General features: G+C 39.9%; 1 non-coding gene across 1 annotated transcript; it reads left to right on the top strand.

Moving 5' to 3' along the window:
* Nucleotides 1-443: 443 nt before the first annotated feature.
* Nucleotides 444-581, top strand: LOC132651776 (small nucleolar RNA SNORA17). The gene has a single exon (XR_009589346.1). It is a non-coding gene; the product is annotated as a small nucleolar RNA SNORA17 (small nucleolar RNA).
* The last annotated feature ends 24208 nt before the right edge of the window (nucleotides 582-24789 follow it).

The raw sequence follows: 24789 nt of genomic DNA, 5'->3' as shown, positions 1-24789 counted from the left end.
GTCAGATTTCATCACACAGTTGATGTTTGAGCCTTTGTAATTCCATTCACTTAGGGTTCTCTGTCTGAAATATATTTTGTTCCTTGTCCTCAATTTCAAAAGTCTTTTCTTAGGTAATTTTTATAAGAATTGTAACACTTAAATGGTAATGGATAATAAAAGACTTCCCTGTAAAGTCTTTTTTTTTTAATAAACACTGTCTTTAGGTTCCTCTTCCTTTGCCCGCCCCCCACAGCCCAAAAGCACTTCAGCTCTTGAACCCAGTGTTTCAGGAGCAGACTTCTGTTATGGACCCCTATTCTCCACTGCACTCACTAATTAACAGGTGTCTCCTTCTAAATGTACACCCCTCTTATCCAAAATAGTAGTAAAATGAATAAATGCTCGAGAAGAGCCTGGAACACCAAGAATGAGTTTGCTTTGTGGTTAAGATGATGAAACCCAAGGCCCAGAGAGGCATTGCAGGTGTGGCTGCTGTGTCACACATGAATCAGTAGGTGGCATAGAGGAGAGAGAGAGAGGCTATGTCTAAGTTCAGTGTTCTGACCTGTGAACATCTAAATGATTAGTAGCCTAATACTCCCTGAAAAAAAAAGGGGGGCAAGATTAAATTACTATCAGCCCAGCATCAAGGGTCTGGACAGGGAGCGGCCCTGAGGCAACCATCAGTCCGGCTCCAGGCAGGCCTGGAAGGGCTCCCAGGGTGGGAAGTGTGCTGGAGACTAAAAGTTCCCTGCTTGGGAACTCAGGCCCTAGGTGGGAGTGGGTTGAGCAAAGAGTACTACCGAGTGGACCATGGGGTGTGGATAGGGAGCTAGCCTGAAATTACCACCATTCCATGGCTGCACAAGCCTCGGGCAGATCATACTCAAGATGACCCTTGCCCAGTGGCACAATGCACAGGTGGGGAATAGAAATCCTAAGACCACGCCTGAGATGACCTCAGATACTCAGAGACCTTGGGCACCACTGAGAGGAGCAAGAAAGTGGTGGAGAAATGGATGAGAAAGAGAAACAGAAGGGCGTGGTCAGAATTGGAGGCTTGAGGGTAATAAGGAACGTGATATGAGTATCCAGTGTTGCTACCCGGGACCATGGTGGGATCCTGGCATGTGTTCACACCAGGGTCTAAATCTGGGTTCATGGCTCTACAGTAGCAGGGGTCTGTTACCACCAAAAGTCAGGCAGATGGTCCTGGGGACTTGGTGATTTCTGAGGTCTGTGCAGAATTGGTCCCACCCCTCAACTCAGCATCTTGGTAGAGCTGGCTCTGGGGGCATGAGAGCAGGAGAGTTGACCCCACCCCTAGACAGCTGCACATTGCCCAGGAAGTACAGTAAAGCTGGCCCTAGTTCCAGGATATGCAGGTGAGCTGGCCCGGAGGGTTTGAGCATGGGAGAGATGGCTCTGCCACTTGTCTCCTGTGTGCTGGCATGCATGAGAGAGATATGCACAACCCCTTTTCCCCCCTTACCCCTTGCCATCTACAGCAGGCAGGAGAGCAGGCCCTAAGGCCATCAGAGCAGAAGACGTGCCCCTGCGCCTCACTTACTGCAGCACTCAGGAGAGCAGGCACTGTGCCATGCCTGGGAAGCACGGGGGTTGCCGGTGAGCCACCCTTGAGGATGTGAGCGTGAGAGAGTAAGCCCCGCCTCTTGTCTGTAGTATGGTGGTGTCAATGAGGAAGAAATCCCCTCCTCTCCCTTCTGCCCTTGTCCAATATGGCAGGTGGGAGATTTGGCCTTGCCAGTGTCATGAGAGCAGGAGAGCAGTCCCTGCTCCTCATCTGCTGCGGCCCTCGGGAGAGCAGGCTCTGCTCCTTGCCTGAGCAGCACAGTAGAGTTGACCCTAGTTGCAGAGGTTTCAGATGACGCAGCTGGAGGGTGTGAGAGCAAGAGAGCCAGCCCAACCCCTTACAAGCTGCAATGCTCAGGAGAGCAGGCCCTGTACCTCACCTGGGCTGCACAGTAGAGCTGGCCTTGATAGCATGGGTAAAGATAAGCCAGTCCCGAGGGTATGAGAGCTGGAGAGCCGGCTCTGCCCCTTGCTGGCTGAGGCATTGAGTGGGCCAGCCAGGACAGTTCAGGAGAGTTTGCCCCAGTGGTGTGGGTGCTGAAGAGCTGGTGGGATGACCAGCTCAGATACCTCTCACGCCCAGATCTAGAGCTTTGACTTGCCCTATCGCAACATCTACCCCATTGATGAATTGCTAGAGTGAGTGAAGGGGCTGGTCCTATAGATCAAAAACTACAGGATCTCCATGACACAGGGCAACAACAGGATATTCGAGAAGAGTCTGTTGGTGTGCTTAAAAACAAAAACAACAACAACAAAAACAACTCTGTTTTATTTATGTTTCTTACATCCTTTTCTCCCTATTCCACTCCAATCCCTTCTAACACCTCAACACTTGGTAAGAGAGAGAAAAGGTTAGTGGGAGAGGGGACTCAGTACTCTTAGCTACCTCCTGCTGGTTAGGGTCATCGGGTTCTTTCGAGCCTGTTCAGTCCTCCTTTCAGGAGATCTCCAACTTCTTGTATCACAACAGCAAGCAGGAGCAGCAAGGGCAAAGCAGTAACAGCCTTGTTCTTTCACTTAGCTCCACACTCTCTGAGCTCTGGCATTTAGTCTCTCTCCAGAGTCCTCAGATTTAAACTGTCTACAGCTGGCAAAGAGCTACTCTCAGAGCCCGCATGAAGCAAATAGTCTGCTGCTATGGACCATCTAAATCAGTCCCACATACCACACCTGGGACCAAAACAAAGAACATGTTTATAGCCACAAGAGTCCAGATGTGGTTGCAGTATTGATGAAGTAACAGAAGCCACAGGCCTCATAGCAGACCAATGAGTCTTTGATATGAACATTGCAGGCAAAGACATGTTAACAAATGGGTGTACTGTGGGACACACTGTAGCTTCTACAATGAGATATTTTTTTTCTTTTGTGGGTGAGGTTGCAATGGTGGAGAGTGGGTATTTTTTTAAAAAGGAAAAAAAATGGTGATACCCCCAAATAAAAGAGAGACGCATATGAGATAATGTGTTCTTGTATGTTCAGGGAAAAAAAGAAAAACCAAAGAGAGTGTAGATACCTGTACTTGATGCTCAGACAGAGGCATTATGAACATTTCATTTTGTAGATGGTAGAGAGTTGACTACTATGCAATCAGAATAAAATTTAATTTTAAATTAATGAGCAGTGGTTATGATGATGACAGACAGCTAATAAGCATTCATGACGCACTAAACTTTGTGCTAAAGATTATCTTATAGATCTTCTGAAATTCATTACTTGCCCTATATTCATACAAAACTGGTTTTTACAACTCATATTTTTAAATTTTATTTTATTAATTATACTTTATTCACTTTGTATCCCCCCAATAAGCCCCTCCCTCCTCCCCACCTGGTCCCACCCATCCTCCACCTTCTTCATGCCTGCCCCTCCCCAAGTCCACTGATAGGGGAGGTCGTCCTCTCTTTCCTTCTGATCTTAGTCTATCAGATCACATCAGGAGTGGCTGCATTATGACTCATATTTTAAAAGCAAAACTGAGGTTTCAAAATATTAATTGATTTTCTTCAGTCACATAGCCAGTTAATGGCAAAGGAGCAGCTTCAGTGTAGTGTTTACTTAAAACATTTATTACCGTCATTGTCATACCTTGAAAAGCAGTGTAGTAAAATGGATAGGGACTGCATTTCATCAGGTAATCTACATAGCTTGGATCTTCCACAGAACCGTTCACCTGGGATTTGTTTGTTTTCATTTTAGAAGAGACTATAGAAGGAAATATCCATGAAATGTGTGATGAAATAGATTAAGACTATTTTATGATAAATGCTTACACAAAATTGATACAAGCAAGTGACTATTTTGGAGCTGGCTTAAGATATCAGAATTAGTTATCAATAAACAAGAGTAAGCTTAGAGGTCCTATCTCCTTAGTTACTGCCACAAAAATTCAACCCTAATTTGTTAAAATGGTAGACATCGCTGGGCTTATTTATAGGAAAGAAGTAAATAAATGTCAACTACATGTAGTCGCATGCCTGTAATCTCAGCACTTGGGAGGCTGAAATAGATGACTAGTGAGTCCAGGACAGGCTGAACTACATATTGGGGTTACAAGCCAGAAAATAGCTGAACTACATAGGAAGATCTTATTGAAAAACAAACACACCATAACTTAAAAACATTACTGGAAAATGATTAAGTGTTTATTGATAGGGGTCGAGTCAGTTAAATTATTACAGTTAATTGAAATAATTTGTATTAAACTATTGTTTATTGATTTTAAAAATTATTGACTTTAAAAAGTTAATCATATATAATTACATAAAAAATCACACAATGTCATTGGATATTTAATATGAAACATAAATACATTTTTGCGATACAATATTTTGTCAGTGGCTGCCTATACTGGGACTGGGAATTGGGACAGGAAGACTAACCAGCTCTGTTTATTTTCTTTTATATTGCTTGGTATCATTTGGTTTTTGTAAATAACAAGAATATATTTGTAGTAAAAGCTTCAAAACTTAATTTTCCACCAAGAGAAAAACAGCACCAATTTCCTTGGCACTTTCCACAATTTTAAGATAAAGAAAAGAAGGAAGCCAAGAGATGTTTTCGGCATCCTGCCCAAGTATTCCAGATTCTATTTGAGACAGAAACAATATAAATACTTAGAAATAAAAGCCTTCAGTTATGGTGGAAATGACTATTTGCTCTATGGCTCATTTTGAATTATTGAAAGCAGAATGCAGATCTTCTATACAATCCTCAGAGAAATAAAAAAACAAAACAAAACATAGGAATGTATCTTTATTGTAATCTTGAAACAGTGACATTACTGTGGGAAATCAGAGGGCATTCTACAGCAGTAGTTTAATTTAGTCTCTTTAAAACAGCCATAAAATTCAAGAAACTTGGGAGATGCCTTTTAGTTTAGACCGCACACAGAGTTCACAGACACATTGATGAAGATCCAAGACTTACTCAAAATGAGAAGCAAACTTTCCTTATGCAGGAAATCCATTGGGCTTGCAATTACCGAAGCAGAGTTTGTGGATATTCACTTTTTTCAATTAAAAAAAGTTTTCCAAAAATTTGAGCAGGGCTAATCGACTTCAAGTTTGAAGCTACTGTTTGGAGGAAATTTCCATTCTTCAGTGCTGCTAAATGTCTAAGCCAGGCTCTCCTGCAATTCCTAATTTATGATAACGCTGGAGAAATTCCTTATAAAACAACTGAAAGTTTCTTTCAAGGTACAAATAAAGGTTTCATGATTAATGATGACTTTAAAATGCGATGGTAGAGTTCTTTTTTATAACAGATAACTTTATTGTAATACTATGAATATGTAAGCCACATTGCCGAGCCACTCAACTCCTCAGCTTCTTTCTTGAGATTCTTCTAGCTTCCAGATGTAGAGAAAGCAGGTTACCTGTCACCAATTCCAACTGCCAGCTATCAGGGAACTCTGGGAACTCTGGAAGCACAGAGAACAGTGTAATAGTGAAGGTTGGGGGAGTAGGGAGGAGTAGGGTCTCATTCTGTCGTCTAAGCTGGACTAAACCTGTGTAAACCAGGTTGCCCTTGAGCTTGTGACACTCCTTATGTTTAGGCCTCCTAGTGGGGTTACAGGCATGAGCCACTCACCTGGATCCTCAAGAATAAGATTTAGGAGGCTGGAAAAGATAAGCCATAGGTTAAGAGCTCTTCTTGCTCTTGTAAAGGGCCAGAGTTTATTTCCCAGAACACACTGAAGGCAATTCACTACTAGTTACAACTCTAGCTCTAGATCCAGGGGAAACAACACCCCCCTATGGCCCCCATGCATATGCACAGATACATAAATAAAATTTAAAAAATAAATCTTTGGAAAAGAAAAAGATTTATGCTGAGTTTTTTTATCTGTTTTGTTGCTAAATTCCTATAACAAACATATGAGATGTTATTCTCTTTGTACATTGTCATTCACCTGTTTCTTGCCTTAAAGTGTGGCCCTCAGATGGAACTTAAGGTATGCGTGCATATTTGTGAATAAAAATCACAAACATTCTCATCTGCTAGACAAAGGAAAACATAAAACATAAATGACTTGCCCACAGAAATCTGCAAGATGGTAAGATTAGATCTCCATGTTCTGAGGTTGGGTTAATTTCGAGATAGTAGTTTTCCTTTGTCTATTGTTCTATCAGTCACTGTTCATAAAAATTAATTGTGAGTCTGTTATGGGTTAGGAGTGTTATAGAAGATGAAGACCTACAAAGGTTACCATGACCAAACATCTTCATCTGTTCTTAGACATCCTTCTGAATTATGCTGTGGGGATTTAGCTTTTCCAAATATTTCATATGCTCCTAATTTTGTGCATGGTGAGCTCAGGAGCTTGTGACTAGTTCAGACCAATTATGAACAGTGATTTGTGTCCCAGATGATGCCATTGGAAGTTACCCTGTCTCATATCCAATCTTCACATGTAAGAGTACTTATGTTCATATGCTAAGATCATGTGTCACATGTTGAAAGAAGCCTGCCTTATTACATGCTAATAAGACCTTGATTATTATGTGGAGGAATGTTCTCAATAATTCACAGTGACATTTGTAAGCTCAAATTCTAAGTCAAATATGTTGAAGAATTTATAACCAGGGTAACAATTGAATTAAAATAATTTCACCATTTTTTTACAACAGCATTTCCTTACTGATACAGATATTGCTAGAAAGAGTAGAACACATTGGGAATTTAATGTATATATAATATATAATACACTTATACATGTGTACACACACACACACACACACATGTATATTCCTTGAGAATGTTGCATAGTGTATTTTGAACAAATTCACATCCACCAACTTGCCTTACTCACCGTCCAACCTTCCTACCCCTTCTCACTCAACTTTGAGATTGCTTCTTTCCTCATCGAGCCCAGTTTGTGGTGCCCAGTTAGTCTTGGCACTTGTTCATTCATATTCATTGCTGCCCTATTTACAACAGCCACAAAAGAGAAACAACCTACATGTCCATCAACTGATGAGTAGATGATGAAAATCCACCATGTACACTTCCACAATGGATACTGATTCTACTGTTAAAAATTACATTATGAAAATTATAGTTAAGTGGATGGAGCTATAGGCTGTAGAAGAATTTTTGATTCCTTTAAAAACGCGATCGTTTTATGAGAATGTGTTTTGGTCTCAAGCGTGGGATGTGGAAATATTTTATCCACTGCTGTAAGAGACCTGTGTGGAGGCGTGGTCTTTGTCATATGAAAACAGACTCATGAGAGGCATGTGATGTTTTCCAGCTGTAAATACGTTGTGTGAGGGGTACGCTTTTTTCCAGCTGGAAAACATTCTTGTTTGGATTCTGAGAACATATAAATAAAAGCCCCAAAACAGAGAGAGGTCGATTTGCATCACCTCGCTACAATTTGTCTCACTTCAGTAAGCTTTGCACTTCAATAAGCTTTGCATCATTTGGAGTCACTTGGCTTCACTTCCCTTCTAGATGCTCCTAGAAAGAAAGGCTCGAGGGAACCTTTCGAGGTTGCCACTACCATTTGCTGTTTGCTGTTTGACAGGACTTCTGTAATCTGGACAATTGAGACTGGTATTGCCCTAAAGAACCCAATAACCCTAAACAACAGGAAGTAGCTACAGAGGTCTGTGCCCCTTGTCCATATTAACCTGCTTGCTCTCCTAACTAGGGGTGGGAGGTTGGGAAGGATGTAGAGGCATTTAAGAACCCAAATAAAGTAGGTTTTTGAAAACTCTAAGCCTACAGTAGGCAGTAGGGAATTTTGTGGCCATTATTTGTTTTTTAAATTATGCCTTCTTTATAGGATTCTTTTCTAACTGGAAGATCTTAAACTATTAAACAATAGAAGATATAAAGAAATTAAATATAGTTAAGCAATTTACAGTTTTCTATGGTAGAAAGAAAGAGTGAGGAAGAACTAGTCATTACTAAATGTAGAAATATGTGCAGTGAAATATTAAGAGAAAATCTAAAATCATAAACTGAAACATAATATCCTAAGAAATGGAGGAAGAGAGGTCAAATAAAGTCATTTTAACCCAAGAAAACTGAGGAAATGGAGAAAAACAGAAAAGCAGGATACAGTGCACAAAAAAGAAATGCATTCATTAAAATAATTACTTGTCAATTAAAACGTAATAATTACCAGTTAAGAACTAAAAAGACTAGGATCAGAAGGAAGGAGAGGAAGACCTCCCCTATCAGTGGACTTGGAGAGGGGCATGCATGAAGAAGGGGGTGGGAAGGTAGGATTAGGAGGTGAGGTGAGAGGAGTTTATGGGGGGATACAAAGTGAATAAAGTGTAGTTAATAAAAATTTAAAAAAAGTTGAAGATGCCAAAATTAGAGACTGGTGCTACGATAAAATTAGACTGATACAAGTTAACTCATAATAAAATACATTCCACCGGTGGCAACAAGACCTTAGGGATATCTTTATAAGAAATGCCCAAATCATCTGTAAGCTGTTTATGATTTTCTTTACAATCTTGTGTGTGTGTGTGTGGGGGGGTCATATTGTAATGTGTGATGTATTTATTACCATTTAGTGCTAGTTTTTAAACACTTCCATTTATGTGTATTTGATACAGGAGTTTTTAAATGCCTAAGCACGTCCTGCATCTTCCATTATCCTTATGTTGTGACTCCCAGGCTTTAATTATACTCTGCTAATATGAACAAAAAAGAACTAAAAAGAATATATTGTGTAATACTTATACTAAAACGTAAGGACATAAGTTGTGAGAATTTATAGTAAGTCAGGCAGTGGGAAAACACATGCTAGAAAATTACTGAGCAAACCAAACACAGCTGCATCATTATTAATTACATAAAATAGATGTGCCAGGCTGGAGTTTTAATCAGGTATACAGGTTATTTTGAAGTAATGTCGAAGGGGATAATTCAAAAGAAAGATAAATTCTAAACCTAAAAAGCAGCTCACTCTCTCTTAAGAAGTTTGGTGAATTAATTGGGGATTTTCCAATACCCTTGCCTAATAAAGCAGATAAGAAATTGGCAAAAATACTATCAAGAGTAAATCATAATATTAGTGTCTTTCATCTAATGGGTATCTTTTAAAATTGCATCTTTTTAAAGCTGACAGAAGCAAGTTGAGGGAGGAAAGATTAGTCTCACAGTTTAGAAGGTTCAGCCCGTTATGGTGGAATGGAAAGGCATGGCAGTGAAGGCTTGGAAGAGCCTGGCGTATAGTAACAGACATCTGGGAAAAGACCATATCACAGCAGATGAGGGAGCAAAGAGGAAGGCACCAGGGTTACCTTAAAAGACTCACCTAATCATCTCTTCACCAGCTGGTCACCACCTCCGTAGGATTCCATAGCTTCCACCCCCCCCATGGTGTGATCCACTGGGGAACATGTGTTCACAACATACGCTTGTGTGGGGATTTCAATCTCCTCAGATAATCAGATTTATTTCCTACCATAACCAGAGATTGAAATTAACACATGCACCCTACTGAGTTTCCAGCCCTAGCGTAAACAGAAGTTTTCTAGGAAACTTTTATCTAAAATGAATCTAGAGGCACATTTAAAAATTGGACAAAACTGTGTATATTAAATTGATTCCATTATTAAAAATAATACCCACCCAAAATTCTTTGTGTACACCAAAAGGCATTAAATTAGACTTTCAGTGATTACAAAAGGCTTAGCGTGACTTGGACAGTTGTATACAAGGAGACAAGGAAGTGTGTATCTGTCTTTCTGAATGATTGCTACAGTTTTGATTCTAAAACTGAATGAATTAGAATTAAAAAAGAATGTAAGGTGAATAAATAAATTAATTAAAAGAAAAAACTGAATGAAAAATGTATAAGGAAGAACTGATACATCTTTACAAGTGGTACACAGTAACCTGAGAATATATTAACTAGGATTCAATAATGGATGTATCCTAAGAGTGTTATAATAACTTATTTAATAAAGCTTTACTATAACTCAATAGTATTGCTTAGTAGGTAAGCAATAGTAACTGAAGGTGATTTAAAACATGGAGATGCTTATTGCAATAAGCCATCATTAGTCTTTTAAAAATTTTATTTGTTCACTTTACGTCCCGATCTTAGCCCCATCCCTCCTCTTTCCCCTTTCATCCTACTCCCCTCCCCTATTCCTCAGATAAGGGAAGACCCCATCCCCACCCCAGCTCATCAAGTTGCATCAGGACTGAGCGAGTCCTCTTCTCTTGTGGCCTGGCAAGGCAGTCCCACCAGGGGGAAGTGATCAAAAAGCAGGTAACCGAGTCAATGTCAGAGTCAGCTCTGGCTCCCTTACTACAGAACCCACATGAACCATGAACTGCCCATCTGCTACATCAGTGTAGGCAGCCTAGGTCCAGTCTATGCATGGTCCTTGGTTGGTGCTTCAGCCCCTCTGGGCCCTGGTTATTTGGCTCTGTTAGTCTTCTTGTGGAGCTGCTGGCACCTCTATGTCCTTCTGCCATTCCTCCCACTTCTACACAAGACTCTGTATGCTTTAACCAATGTTTGGTGTGTATCTCAGTATTTGTTTCCATCTCATGCTGGGTGGAACCTCTCAGAGAACAGCTATGCTAGGCTCTTGTTTGTGAGAACAGGAGAACATCATTAATAGTGTCAGGGGTTGGCTCTCCCATGGCATGGGTCTCAGGTTGCATTGGTTGGACATTCTCTCAATCGCTGCTCTATTTTTATCTCTGCACATCTTGCAAGCAGAGTGTAGTTGTATTTTTAAAAATTTTTTGTACATTTCTTAATACAAAAGTCCAATCCCTTCCAACATCACAATACCAGGTAGGAGAGAAGGAACTTTAGTGGGGAGAGGGGTCATTGCTCTCTTTGGATACTTTCTGCTGCTTAGGGTCCTCAGTTTCCTTTTGGCAAGTCTACTCTTTGTTTCAGGACATTTCCAACTTCTTTTGTCAAAGTGCATCAACAGCAACATGGAACAGAAGTGGGAAGCACAAGCAGCTTTCTTCTTTCTTGGAGTTTTCTTTCTCTGGGCCTTGGAATTTATTTGCTCTCCAAAGTCCTCAGATTTAAACTATCTGAAGCTGGCAAAGAGTCTCTCTCAGAGCCTGCGTGAGGCAAATAGTTTGCTGCTGTAGACCATCTGAATCAGACCCATATCCCATACCTGGACTTAAAACAAAAACATGTTTACATATCATAAACCAACAGCAGGGTAAATTTTGGGCCAAAGTTTTTGTGGGTGGGTTGGTAATCCACCCCCTCCACTTGGAGTCCTGTCTAGATAGAGGATGTCCTCTTCAGTCTCCATGACCTCTGCTACTAGAAATGCTCAACGTTCTTAATCATCAGGGACACGCAAATTAAAACGACTCTGTGGTTCCATCTTACACCCATCAGAATGGCTAAGATCAAAAACTCAAGTGATAGCACATGCTGTTTAGGATATGGAGAAAGGGAACACTCCTCCATTGCTGGTGGGAATGCAAACTTGTGCAACCACTTTGGAAATCAATCTGGAACTTTCTCAGAAAAATTGGGAATAGCTACACATTCAAGACCCAGCCATAGCACTCCTGGGTATATACCTAAAAGATGCTCTATTACACAACAAAGACATTTTCTCAGCTATGTTCATAGCAGCTTTACTCATAGTAGCCAGAATCTGGAAATAACCTAGATGCCACTCAACTAAAGAATGGGTAAAGAAATCGTGGTACATTTACACAATGGAATACGACTCAGCTATTAAATTATTAGTCTTTCTTTAGAACAAAAACAGGGTGGGAAACAATTTCTATGCAGGTGAGATTAGATTGAGGTGAATCGGGAGAAAACAGTAGAGATGAGAAAAGTGAGCAAATCCTATTGATTGGAAATTAACTTAATCATACTTGGAGGCTCTTTGGTGTTGCAGATATGGATGGGCTACAAAGTAAGCCAAGCTGAATAGGATAGACAACAGAATGTCTGTGGCAGGTTGACTTGGGAAGGAGAAAGAAAATGAACCGTGGCAGATGGATATTGATTATATCCAAAAATATATCAATTTAGGAATGAATCCAGTTGCATGCATGAACACTGAAATCATTGTGGTCACCATATCTAATAGATTAAGATTCTTCTGGGGGTTCATAACAGATTAGTCTCAGGGTCAGTCTTATGAATGCCACATGCAAGTGCTGGCCACATTAAAATGCACAGGTTCTGATAAGGATAATTTGACCAAGACTGTGCAAATGTTGCATGACTGAATCTGAATAGCAGCCACTATTAATTTAGTTTCTCTAAAACGACCTTGTCTTTTTTAAGTCTTACAACTGCCCTGTGAGGTAGATTCTATTTTATAATCATACAGAAGAAGCAACTGATATTCTAATGCATGTCCAAAGGTGCACAAGGATAAACAGGAGTAGTAAAACTCTGCTCTCAATCCAGTGATTTGTCATGTGTATCTGCAGTATCTTGATGTCCCATTTAAAACAATCCTGATCCTCGACTATTCTTTTTCTTGAGGAGCAATTTAATCAGTAGCACCTCATCACTATAGACTTTTCAGAGTGAGAACTTGTACAGCTTCCTGCAGTCGAAGCCTGGAATGATCCCTGGTAGATGATGACATATCCCCCATCAATCCAAATTCAATATAAACAAAACTGGTGCTTGTTTTACAGTCCACACTGTGCTGACAGTCTAAATAGTGGTGTTTATTTTCGCAGCTGCAGTGATTGTAGTCCTTAAATCAAGGCGGTATTATTTGGTCTATAAATCAAAGATTGGATTTTAAATTACTGATCCACTGAGTAAGAAGTCAAGAAGAATAAACAGTACTTTACAAAGCTATAATTTTTTTCCAGCACAAAATTTTCCTAGAGCACTGAACTTTAACTTTGTTTCCTAATGTAAGATTTCTATGAGGGGCAAGTCCCAAACTGACAATGTGGAGGGGGCGTGTTTAAGTCCCTGTTAGCAGCCTCAAAGAAATTTCTAGTATTGGGTTGTCTGACTAAATACACGAATAAATGAATTCTTCTTTCTTTTTTTTTTAACGTTCTTAAATTATTTTTTTCTCTTTTTTTTTTAAATTTTTCATCAATTACACTTTATTCATTCTGCATCCCCCCATAAGCCCCTCCCTCCTCCCCTCCCAATCTCACCCTCCCTCCTCCCTCTGTTTGCATGCCACTCCCCAAGTCCACTAATAGGGAAGGTTCTCCTCTCCTTTCTGATCTTAGTCTGTCAGTTCACATCAAAAGTGGCTGCATTGTGAGGGACTGCCTCTGACATGAACTTACTGTCCTGCTCTTTAGTCACCTCCTCCTGAGGGGGAGCAGCCTTACCAGGCCATAGTAGAGGAATTCTTCTTTCTTTAGCTGTATAGAAGGTTTTCTTTTTAGTTTTATGAGGTCCTACTTGTCAAATGTTTTCTTTAATTTCTTGGCAATTAGAAATTTCTAGGCAGATTTAAATTCTGGGGAAATTTCTGTATGGAAAATATTATCTTACACCTGTGTCTTATAGGATACTGACTATATTTTCCTTTGGAAATTTCAGTGTATTGGTGTTTCAAATTGAGGGTTTTGAGTCAATTGTTGTTTTTAATGCACCATGATAGATACATACATACATACATATATAAATATATATGTATATATATACATTTATACACACACATACACACACATACACACACAAACATATATATACATATATATTTGTAGAGTGGACATCCAGTTTCCTCTGAAGCAGTTGTGGAAAATGCGATATATTCCTTAGTATATATTTTTGGCATCTTTGTCAGATGACTGTAGTTACACATGTTTGGGCCTTGTAATTTTGTTCTAGTGCTCCATATGTCTGTTTTTATGCCAGGATCATACTGTTTTAATTGCCATAACACTGTAATATGCTGGAAATCTGAAATGGCGATTCTTACAGCATTGTTCTTTTGTTCAAGGTTGCTTTGACTATCTGGAGTCTTTTTAGTTTTATATGAATGTTAGGACATTCTTTTCTATTTATATGAATAATGCTGTGGGTATTTTGACTGTGATTACACTGAATCTGTAAATTTATTTTTGATAGAATTGTAATTTTCACAATATTAATTCTACCAATTCATGAGCCTGGGATGTCTTCTCATTTTCTAATGTCTTCTTCCATTCTTATTCAGAAATTTAAAGTTTTTATTTTACAGATATTTCAGTACTTTGATTGGCTTTACTCCTGTATATTTTATTTTCTTTGAGGCCTAACCTAGTAAGTCTTTCCTCTTAGCCATAAAACCTCTTGAACTTATGCAAATCTTCAGATAGAGCCTGAGTCTCATCCCGAGAAAAAAAACTTGCATTAGCTGTCTACATCACATTCATAATCAGAAGACAGAGAACAATGAATAAACACTATTACTCAGCTCCCCTTCACATGCCCATTTCATGATGCTAACCAGGGAATGATTCGCCAACAGCGAGTGCATCTCCTTACTTCCATTAACACAGTCAAGCTAATCCCTTAGAGCCCCATCTCCTAGGTGATTCTAGATTTTGTCAGGCTGACAACACCAACCATCACAGGAGCCTTGGAGAAAACTGGCAGCTTCCTGAGTTTGTATTATGGAATTTAATGAGGAATGATGAAATGGCATTGATAAAATTGTTTGACATTTTTTTTTTCTGAGGCAGAGAGAAAGAATGGCACAAGGAGTTTACGAGTGACTCATAAAAATATATTCTTATAATCACCAAGTCAGTCTAGAGTACATCTTGATGATCTAAAACAGGAAGGCCCCTTGCCTTACCCCTCTTTTTGTTGCAGGGTCTTTATAGACAATGCCAATGGGGACTATTTCTGGAAAGTTGATTGTGCTGGATAGTTTTATGTCAACTTGACACAAGCTAAATTCATCTGAGAGGAAGGAATCCTAATTGAATAAGAGCCTCAATAAGGCTGGGCTTCAGGCAGATGTAAGGCATTTCCTTAATTAGTGATTGACGATGGAGGGCCCAGCTCATTGTGGGTTGTGATATCCCTGAGATGCTAGTCCTGGATTCTATAAGAACACATGCATAGCAAGCCCCTAAGCAGCTCTGTATCAGTTCCTGCTTCCAGATTCTACCCTGCCGAGCTCCTGTCCTCGCTGATTTTAATGATGAGCTGTTCTATAGAACTGCGAGTGAAATAAACCCTTTCCTCCCCAAGCTGCTTTTGTTGTGGTATTGTATCACAACAATAGTAACCTTTACTAAGATAATAGGCAAGATTTTTTAAAAAATGACACTACCCTTGCCACCAGGAATCCCATGTTCTATTTGATGAGGCAGGTATGGTTTTACAGCAACATAAGACTCCATTCTGTGTATAGTGGCTACACACTGGAGGGAGCAGCCAATTCTGCAAGTTCAGGGTAGAGGGGGCATCTCAAAATCAGTTCAATAAAGGAGCCATTACCAGAGATGGCATTGCATGAAGATGTTCTAACTTTGTTTACTTATCTACTCATACAAAACGTAAGTAAATAAGCAAACTTCATTGTGACATTTTGTACACATATGTCATTATACCAGATGCACATTGATTTTTCAGTACTTTCTTCAGTACATGGTACAAATTTGCGGGCCCTTCTCACTTGTTTGATTTTTTTTGTTTTTGTTTTTGTTTTTGTTTTTTTGTTTTTTTTTTTTTCTAGAAGAATGTGCTTTCATTACATCCACATTGAAAATAGGGCATCTGATTGGATGGACTCATGGGAATGGGACAATGCAAATCACCTCTGTGTCTTTTGGAAAACCTTCTCTGGGTAAATGCAGTAGATTTTTATATCCAATAAAAACTAACTCAGGGAAGGGGACAACCACCAAGCTAACACCATTTGTCTTTCCAAAGCTGAATACTTCTTTATTTATTTAGAAAAGAGTCCTATGTGGAGCAAGTGAGCCATGGGATTGGGGAAACCAGCCTGGAGCAAGAGTGGGGTCTAGACCTGTTCAAACCCTGAAAATCTCATCTTGAGACCAGCAGAAGTAAGGATCGCTCTGTCCCTGTTCTGGGCCTGCATGCCCTGGTACACAGAGCCTTCCTTGCAACCCCTACCTCTGCCACCCTTGAGGTAGTCACATGGCCTGGTGACCAGCGTTCTTAACCTCTGAACTATCTTTCAGGCCCCCTGAGGTGGGATATTCAAACTGCCCTACTATACTTCCTGGAGACTTGTTGTTACCTATAGAAACTTCATGTAATGAGAATTAACCTCATTCTCAAATTTCTTTCTATTTACTCTGTGCTTAGAACTTAGAATAGCTACCCTTCATTAAGACTCTCGTTGCACTCAAGATCCCTTCTTCCTCCTGTGACCTATAAAATTATCTGCAACACATATGTTTTTTAGTAACACTCGGAGTTCATCAGTTATATAATAGTTTTTGTGAAAATATATTTATTGGTGATTTCTCTTTCTTTTACTTATTTGTTTCGGGCAAATGCATTCATTTTATTGGAAAAGTTAATAAAAGAAAGGAAAGATATGACAAACCTGACTTCATTAAGTCAAACTATTTTCATGTTTCCATGTTCCACTCTCATCTCCATCTTTTGGTTCTTAAGATACTTAGCACAACCATGGCTGGCTAGAGATAGCTTTCAATATAAAAAAGAATGTGGTCCAAGATCCAAAGGGAAACTGGCATTTTGTAGAGGAAGAGAGGAAAGGAGAGAAGCCGCAACGCTCCTGGCATTGCTCAGTGTAACTGGATTTTATTGTGGATGCAAAGGAACAGGGTGGCAGTGAGGGATGTAGGGCATCTGAGAGCATGGAACATCCCTTCAAACAGGCGTTAAGCATTCTCTCTCTCTCTCTCTCTCTCTCTCTCTCTCTCTCTCTCTCTCTCTCTCTCTCTGCTCCAGGAACTGAACTCATGGCCCTGTGCTTGTACATTAATGATTGACTGAGTAATCATTCATTATTCTCAAATTGATCCTAAATATTTTAATTTTTACAACGAACAGTAATGATAGGAGATCGTTTCTTCTGTTTTTCTCCTTCATCTCTATGCCCACTTCCCCCTTCATCACCTTGATATTTGCAATTTCTGACTAATCTCTTCCTACTGTATTATCTATTTCCTAAGTTTGTGTGTTTTGTTCAGTACATTGGCTAAGTACTGGTAATTGCTTTGTTGAATTTTCTCTTTTTACATCCATGAATATTGATTAGTCTCTCCAGTTGCCAGAAACAGAATTTAGGCCAGATGGTTCAAGCAAAAATATTCATTAAAGGGTATTTGGCAGCTCACAAACCCTCTCAGAACATTTGGGAACTCAGCTTGGATACTATACAGCTAGGGGCACAACTGTGCCCTAAGAATATCCAAGTCCCATAGGCTCAGTTTTCACAGGAATCTACAGCTACTACTATCCTCACTCAATATCTGAGATGCTGAGGACCATTCACTAGGAGTCAGTGTGGAAAAAAAATCGATAACATGCATTCCTGCCTTCGCCAGGAGGTCAGTTTTTCCATCTGTGGATACTGTTGTTTGTTGCTTAGTGTCTCAAATAGCAGGTGATTTTTTTGCCTTGGGTCCTGGTCATGGGCACATCCTTAGATGTATGTCTGTGAATAAGACTTTGCAATGTCGTAAACATAGAAATAAGGTGCATCTGCTTTGAAGTCATCCAGCATAGAGTTCATTATGACACAACACTTGACCATGAGTATTCTCATTTTCTCTGTGGACATAACTTTTCCGATGAAAGTTCTTTGTCCCCCACATACTTTCTCTGCTTCTCTCACTCTTTCACTGTTGTTTTGGTTATTGGCTCTTTACAGTTATTTTTCTTCATCAGTGGATTCTTTCCTGGTCCAGTGACTCAGAAGCCCTCCTTGGGTAAAGGAATAGCAAGGCATACAAGATTGGCAACCATTTCATGCACCTGTGCTGTGCAGGTAACTTCATTGAACTTGTATTTCTTTTGACTTAGCAGACACTGTCATGTATAGGACTTTAAAATACAGAATTCTTTTCTCTTGTGTCCCTTGTGTATTTCCTTTCCAGTCCTACCTTCCAGTTTCTTGACTTGTAAGCATATGAGTACTGGTAGTGTCCTCTTGACCTGTATCTCAGTATCTCTCCTACCCAGAAAAGAGCACTTTGCCTGCTCTCTGAGAATTGAAATCCTGGGTTTCACCGTTCTGCTCTTGGTACAGCCTTGCTTGATACTCTGCTGTTTTTGGATGCTGCTGCCCAGCTTGTGGTTAAGCATGGTCTGCGAGTTCCATTAAGTATGTGACTTACAGCTTTCTTTTCAATCTCTTTGTGGCTTTTTCTGACTTATGAGAAGTAGAAGGGAGGATGATTTCACATAAACAGTTTCAAAACCTCAACCCTTCTAGCAACGATTTATGCCGTTCCCTGTCTGCACCTGTTATTGCTGTACCTCTTCTAGGCTTTCATCCTATCCTGAGAATTTCTCTTGCCTGTGTTGTGCCCATGAAGTCCTAGAGGGAGATACTTACTGATGACTCAGCTTTCCCTTTGCATTTCCATGCTCTCTAGGACCAGTCCTTAATCCACATGCCATCTGCTTTGTTGCTGTGGTGGCTGGAATGAAAAATACCCACCACAGGTACACAAAATTGAATGCTTGGTAGTGTTGTTTGGGGAATTTATGGGAACTTCAGGGTGTATAGCCTTGGAGGACGTCTGTCACAAGGTATGGGCTTTGGGAATTCACAGCCCCACCTTCCTGGTCTCTCTCTTTTTCTTTCTTTCTTCCTTTCTTTCTTTCTTTCTCTCTCTCTCTCTCTCTCTCTCTCTCTCTCTCTCTCTTCCTCCCTCTCTTTTTCTCTCACTATTTCTCTGCTTTCTATGTGTGCTTGAAGATGGCATATCTCAGTTTCCTATTCTGGCCACCTGCTACTATGCCTCCCTTACTATTATGGGTTCTCTCTCTGAAACTGGAAGTCCAAATAAACTGTTTCTTTCTTAAATTGTCCTGTGTCATGGTATTATATCACAGAAATACAACAAATACAGTCACTTAGGCATATACTAGGCATCTCATGGTCATCATGCCCAAATTTACATCCATTAAAATTACCAAACTTCTAATAATAAGTGTTTGGAGCCTGGGTATGATATTTTCAAGTTCTTGGCCTGTTATCCACAGACCTGAAAATAAGTGCTTATACAGATTTGCAAACAAAGCAAGGTAACTGGTTTAGCTATTCCTCCTTCTCCTCCTCTTCTTCTTTCTCTCCTCTTTTTTCATACACAGTATAAGAAACTAATCAGGAAAGTTTTCTAAGAAAGATATTACCCAAGTTGAATCTTCAGGGCATTGTGGGATTCAGAAAACAAATTTCAGAAAGATGTACCGATATAACAGAATAAAACAGAAGGAACACATTTGAGGTCCCTGGGAAGAAAGAATGAGAGAGTGAATAATCAAGTGTGCAAAGCTTAGCAAGGTTATGGATGCTTCAAAGCTGGCCTGGAATTAACAAGAGGGAATGTGTAAGCAGTTCACTAATGCAAATGGGCATTATTACCTATGGAATGAGTTCTTTACTGAAGTTCGTTGGAGAAGCCGATATGATTAGGTTTGCCTTCCAGAGAGATCCCCATTTCTAGATGTAGGAAAACGGGTACATAAAAGTATGGTAGTGAGACAGTCCAAGTAAGGGATGCTGATACTTCAGTGACCTGTGGACAAAGGGTAGTTAATCATGCAAACTCTGCCCAATCACTGGGTTTTAATCCATATTCTCCCACTCACAGAGACAAGGACAAAATGGTAACTACCAGTGCACTACACTCCTAGCCAAATATTAATACAAAGACCTTTCATTTTTTTGTGCCAGAACATGAGAGCTATGTAATTGATATTAATTATTATTATAATTTAGGATATGTTGTTACATTTTATATTAAGTATTGTGTCAGAAAACAAAAATATGAAAAAATACAATAGAAGAAAAAAGAAAAATGAAGGAGGATAATAATAATAATAATAATAATAATAATAATAATAATAATAAAAGACAAAGAAGAAGAGGACAAGGATGACCACCACCACTCCCAGCCCCAAAGGACATTATTCATGACTAAGAGGGAAAAAAAAAGTAAGAACAGATTAGAAAGTAAATGAAAGACTAGAAAGTAAGTAAAACACAATGGAAACAAAAGAAAAAACAAATAAACAAACAAACCTTGACACCATGCACAAGGTTCCATAAACTGCCCCTGAGATTTGAAGTTTGAGAAGTAACTATTCTGAGCCAGAGACTGTCTTTATGCCACCATGTTACCCTACTATAAGTGTCATCTCTCCCTGGAAACAGTGATCTCCTTGAAGACCTACTGTGCCCTGTGAACACTTTTTGTCTGGGTGGATAAAGTGTCTTTAGAGATCAGAAAGAGAAAACCATCTACTCCTTGTGGAGAAAGGCTGGAACAGACACATGGAAGGCTGCTTATAGGAGAGGACATTGTAGGTGTTCGCTAACCACATAGGGGTACTTTGGAATGGAAATGAAGATGTAGTTCCAACAAATGCCAGCTTGTTGAGTATAATGACACGGGGACTCTCTAAAGTACTTTATATGAGTGTTCTCATCAAAACTTTATGTATCAAGGATGATAGGTTTCATTGATTATCATTCTCACAGACACAGGAATTTGAGAAGTTTCCCTAGTGTGCCCAAGGTCACTCAAGCAGCCAATAGTAAAAGAGGCTTCTAACACAGAGTTTCCTAGCACATACTCATTTGGCAACCCTGTCCTTTTTTCAGCATTTCATCCAATCAAAGGCTCAAAGCAGAGTGGTAAACAGAGTATTTAGGAAGACACTGAGCCTGATATAAAGAAATCAGGCTGAGAACCCTGAACTTCAATTTGGTTTTTAAGCCAGTGCTGTTTTTACTTCACTAGCCTGCCTCCAGCAAAGAAAACAATATTTAAAAATCAATCAAAGACCCAAAGCCAATAATGATTATACAAGCAAGGTGATTGATATTATTTACTCCAGCTAGATTAAAATGTTCCCTAGGAAAAAAAATCCATAAAGACAACATGAACCATTATGTAAAGCTATGTGGAGCCTTTCAGATAATAAAATGGGTGCCATAAATTATTTCTGCCTCTGCAGAGAGGGTAAATATTTGTTATCAATTTAACAAGTCTAGAAAACAGTGGAATTACAGGGGCCATTGCACCAGATAAAATTCACCCTGTCCCAGACTCTTAATGTCCTCTTAATGCCCTTCCTAAAGTGAATTCCTTCCAGAGGCTACTGAGCAAAACCTGGATTGAAGAACTGCAGAGGGATGTGTGCGAGGAAGAGCTACTCTCCCTAATACTGACAGACTCCTAATGTGAAAATAAAACTCAGGAATCAGACCCTGGGCACCAGGACTGCGCCTGTCAGTTTCCTCAGTGACATACCAGTTATTCATCATTACGTAGCATGTGGTACCCTTCACTCATCTTCATGCTTCATTCGCCTCACCACTCACATCCCAGATACCCAAATCTTAGTTCCCACTGAGGTATAGCTCCATGTATCTGCATAGGTCAAAGAATGAGTATTTAAACCCCACAGTAGATGTGACTTGCATTTTTTTTGATAAATCATATGAAAAAAATATCTCCCAGTCACTCTCTGGGGGTAAGCACTAAGTCATCTTTTCTGAGCACAGTTAGAAGATGGTAACAATGATTTTAAGACTTCAATGAGGTTGTGATAGTTAGTTTTTGTCAGCCCGTCACAAGCTAGAGCCATCTGAGAATAGGGAACCACAACTGACGAATTATTTTCCTCAGCTTGGACTGTAGGCAGATCTATGGGGCGCTTTTTTGTGATTAGTGATTGATGTGGGAGGGCACAACTCACTGTGGGTGATGCCACCCCTAAACTGATGGTCATAAGTCATGTGAGAAAGGCTGGGCAAACCATGAAAGCAAGCCAGTAAGCAGGGTTCCTTTGTGGCCTCTGCTCCAGTTGCCACCTCTAGATTCCTTCTTGGGTTCCTTCCCTAACTTCACTCAGTGATGGGCTATAAGCTGTAAGATGGAATAAACCCTTTCCTCCTCATATTGCTTTTGGTGATAATATTTATCACAGCAATGGAAAGGAAACGAATTCAAATACCTTTCTTTTTTGTCCCAGAACACGGTAGATGTATAATCAAGGTTAACTGTTATTAATCAATGTTGACCGTAAGATATGTATGCTACACTCTATAATCAGTATTGTTTTAGCAAATGAATGCAAAAGAATATGGCAGGGTTTTGTGTAAACCTCAGGAATTATTCCTGCAAATCTATGTTCTCTTTTGGAGTTTTCTCCAAATCATGTGGAATGGCTCCTGTGAACTCATGTGTTGAAGGCTTTTTCCTGAGCTTATGATGCCATTAGAAGGTGCAAGAAACGTTAGAAAGTGATGGGCTTAGCCCTTGAAAGACCTGTTGGAACCATGTTCTTTTCCTCTGACTTGTTTTTGTGGTATCTGTGAGCCCTCGGCAGCTTTTATTTACATATGCTATTGTCATGATGCACTGCCTTTCTACAAACATAAAAGCACCTGGGCTCCGTGACTGTGGACTGAAGCCTCTGAAACTAGGAGTCGAAAAAAATTCTTCCCCCCCTTTTTGGTTACTCATCTTGGATACTTTGTCATAGCAACACAAAACTGGTTAACACACCATCCAAAAGGAAGAAAATACTGGCATCGCCACAACATTATTATCAGTCATCAATAAAACGAGGAGCTTATGATATTTGTCAGTAACTGAAAAACAATACTTCACAAATCATTAAGTTTTATTGTTGAAAGTCACAGTGAAATGATCCAAACTCTGAAGCATGAGACATTATAAGACTCTCACAAAAAATTAAAGTGACTGCTTCACTTTTGAAGAATGATTCATGATCACAAAATGAGAATGTGCTTTTCTGGCAGATACAACTAGCTGTCTGCTTTGAGAAGGGTTAGATTAGTCATTCCTGTGTTGAAGCTTCTCAAAGGAGCTCGTGTGTGTGTGTGTGTGTGTGTGTGTGTGTGTGTGTGTGTGTGTGTGGTGAGAACATGCCAAATGACAGACAACCTGTTCCAAACTCCATACAGGACTAACCTTGGTTGCCAGACAGTAGGACAAAGGACCATCCTGATACTTTTATTTCCCAAGGTTTAAAGATGTCCATTGAGGAAGTCAACAGAAGAGCATGAGTGATGTGTTCAAGCCAGATAGCCAGGGCCTCTTTGAATTGATAGAAAGGTTCAAGAAAATCTGTGTGATTTCTTCATTACGGAAGGTCCTTAATTAGATAAATCTTACAAAGGTCTGAGACCGGGTCTCTTGCCCATTCAATGAGCTGTCAGATTCAAGGTTTGCAATGAGAATCACTAATTGATATATAATGAGAACCATTGGCTGGTTTTGAATTTGAAGTTTTAACCTCATTCCTTTTTCTATACTCTGGATTTTTCTTCCTTAAAAAGAAGTTTCCAAGCAGAGAGACAGTACAATAAGCAAGCGTGCCTCTGTTTCAGCTGACAGAGCAGTAAGAGAAGATGGCAGTGGAAATGTGGTAGCTTTGGCCTCTCTCTCTCTCTCTCTCTGCTTGAGTGCCTCCCGAGATGGAAGCATTATAATTTCACTTCAATAAGAGAGAAATGTTCTGCTTTTTTGAATATTGAGCTGAAACCTGAGACCTTGGGGTAAGTCCTTGAGCCTTTTCATTTTGTGCTAGGAACCCAAAGTCCACAGAAAGAAAGGGCTGTGCCTGAGATCACAGAACTGGCTGGGAAATGCAGCCACCATCCACCATGTAGTTGCTATATCCAGTTTCTGTAGTGTTCACTGTAATCCAATTGCATAATGGCAATAGACCCATTTTAACAAGAGGATAACAGAGACAACAGAGGGGGAATAGTACAAGACCTGAGACCAAACTGCCCGGGTCTGGATCCTACCTCTGTTTCTTACTGGCTGTTTGATTTCTGATATATTGCCTAAGCTCTAACTTGCCCCCTATTCTATTTAGAAACAATGCTGCCCACTTGATGCCCTGAAGTTTTCCGTTAAGACAAACATCACCAGAAAATGTTGGATAAAATGCCCAGGATCTGCCACTAACTCATTGAGGATGCGGAGCTCCACACTCACACTGAGTGGCAGCGAGGCCAGGCTGTCCTTAAGGTACCACTTGTCCTACAGCTCCCATTGGTCAAGCAGGCATGAGTCTCCCAACCCATTCTAGTTAGTGAGTGGCTTAGAAGGTAAAGCCCATACCCCGTTAGTATTTTTCCTGCTTTCCCTCCTTTTATGAGGAATCTAGAAAGGCTGTGGAGGTGAGAATGGACCTGCCTGGCAAAGGCTTACATTGGGATATTTGGAGAAAGCGTAAGTGAGTGTCCAGCCTATGCATCATTGGGACACTTGGACACAACCTTAGGAAGAGGTGCTACCAGCATGTGCGAACAGGTCCTCAACCCTTCAAGTTCAGCCCTTCACAGTTAACCTGGCTTAGGGAGCCTGACTCATCCTGGGAAAGCTGATAGGGGAATGCTTTATAAGTAAGGTTTTAAAAAGCCTTTATTTGCATGTATGAAATTTACAAAGAATCAAGAATAATAAGAGACCCATTTTATAGGTAGTATAAGGTACTCTGTACTTGTAGCGGGAAAATGGATGCAATCATAGTAAAGTAACAGTTGTATTTATAAAACCCAAGCACCGTTTTATATTCTATGT

The sequence above is a fragment of the Meriones unguiculatus genome, chromosome 1 (assembly GCF_030254825.1).
Source record: "Meriones unguiculatus strain TT.TT164.6M chromosome 1, Bangor_MerUng_6.1, whole genome shotgun sequence".
In the NCBI taxonomy this organism is placed as follows: Eukaryota; Metazoa; Chordata; class Mammalia; order Rodentia; family Muridae; genus Meriones; species Meriones unguiculatus.
Note: the sequence above shows the minus strand (reverse complement) of the source record. Positions and strands in the feature narration are given on the sequence as shown.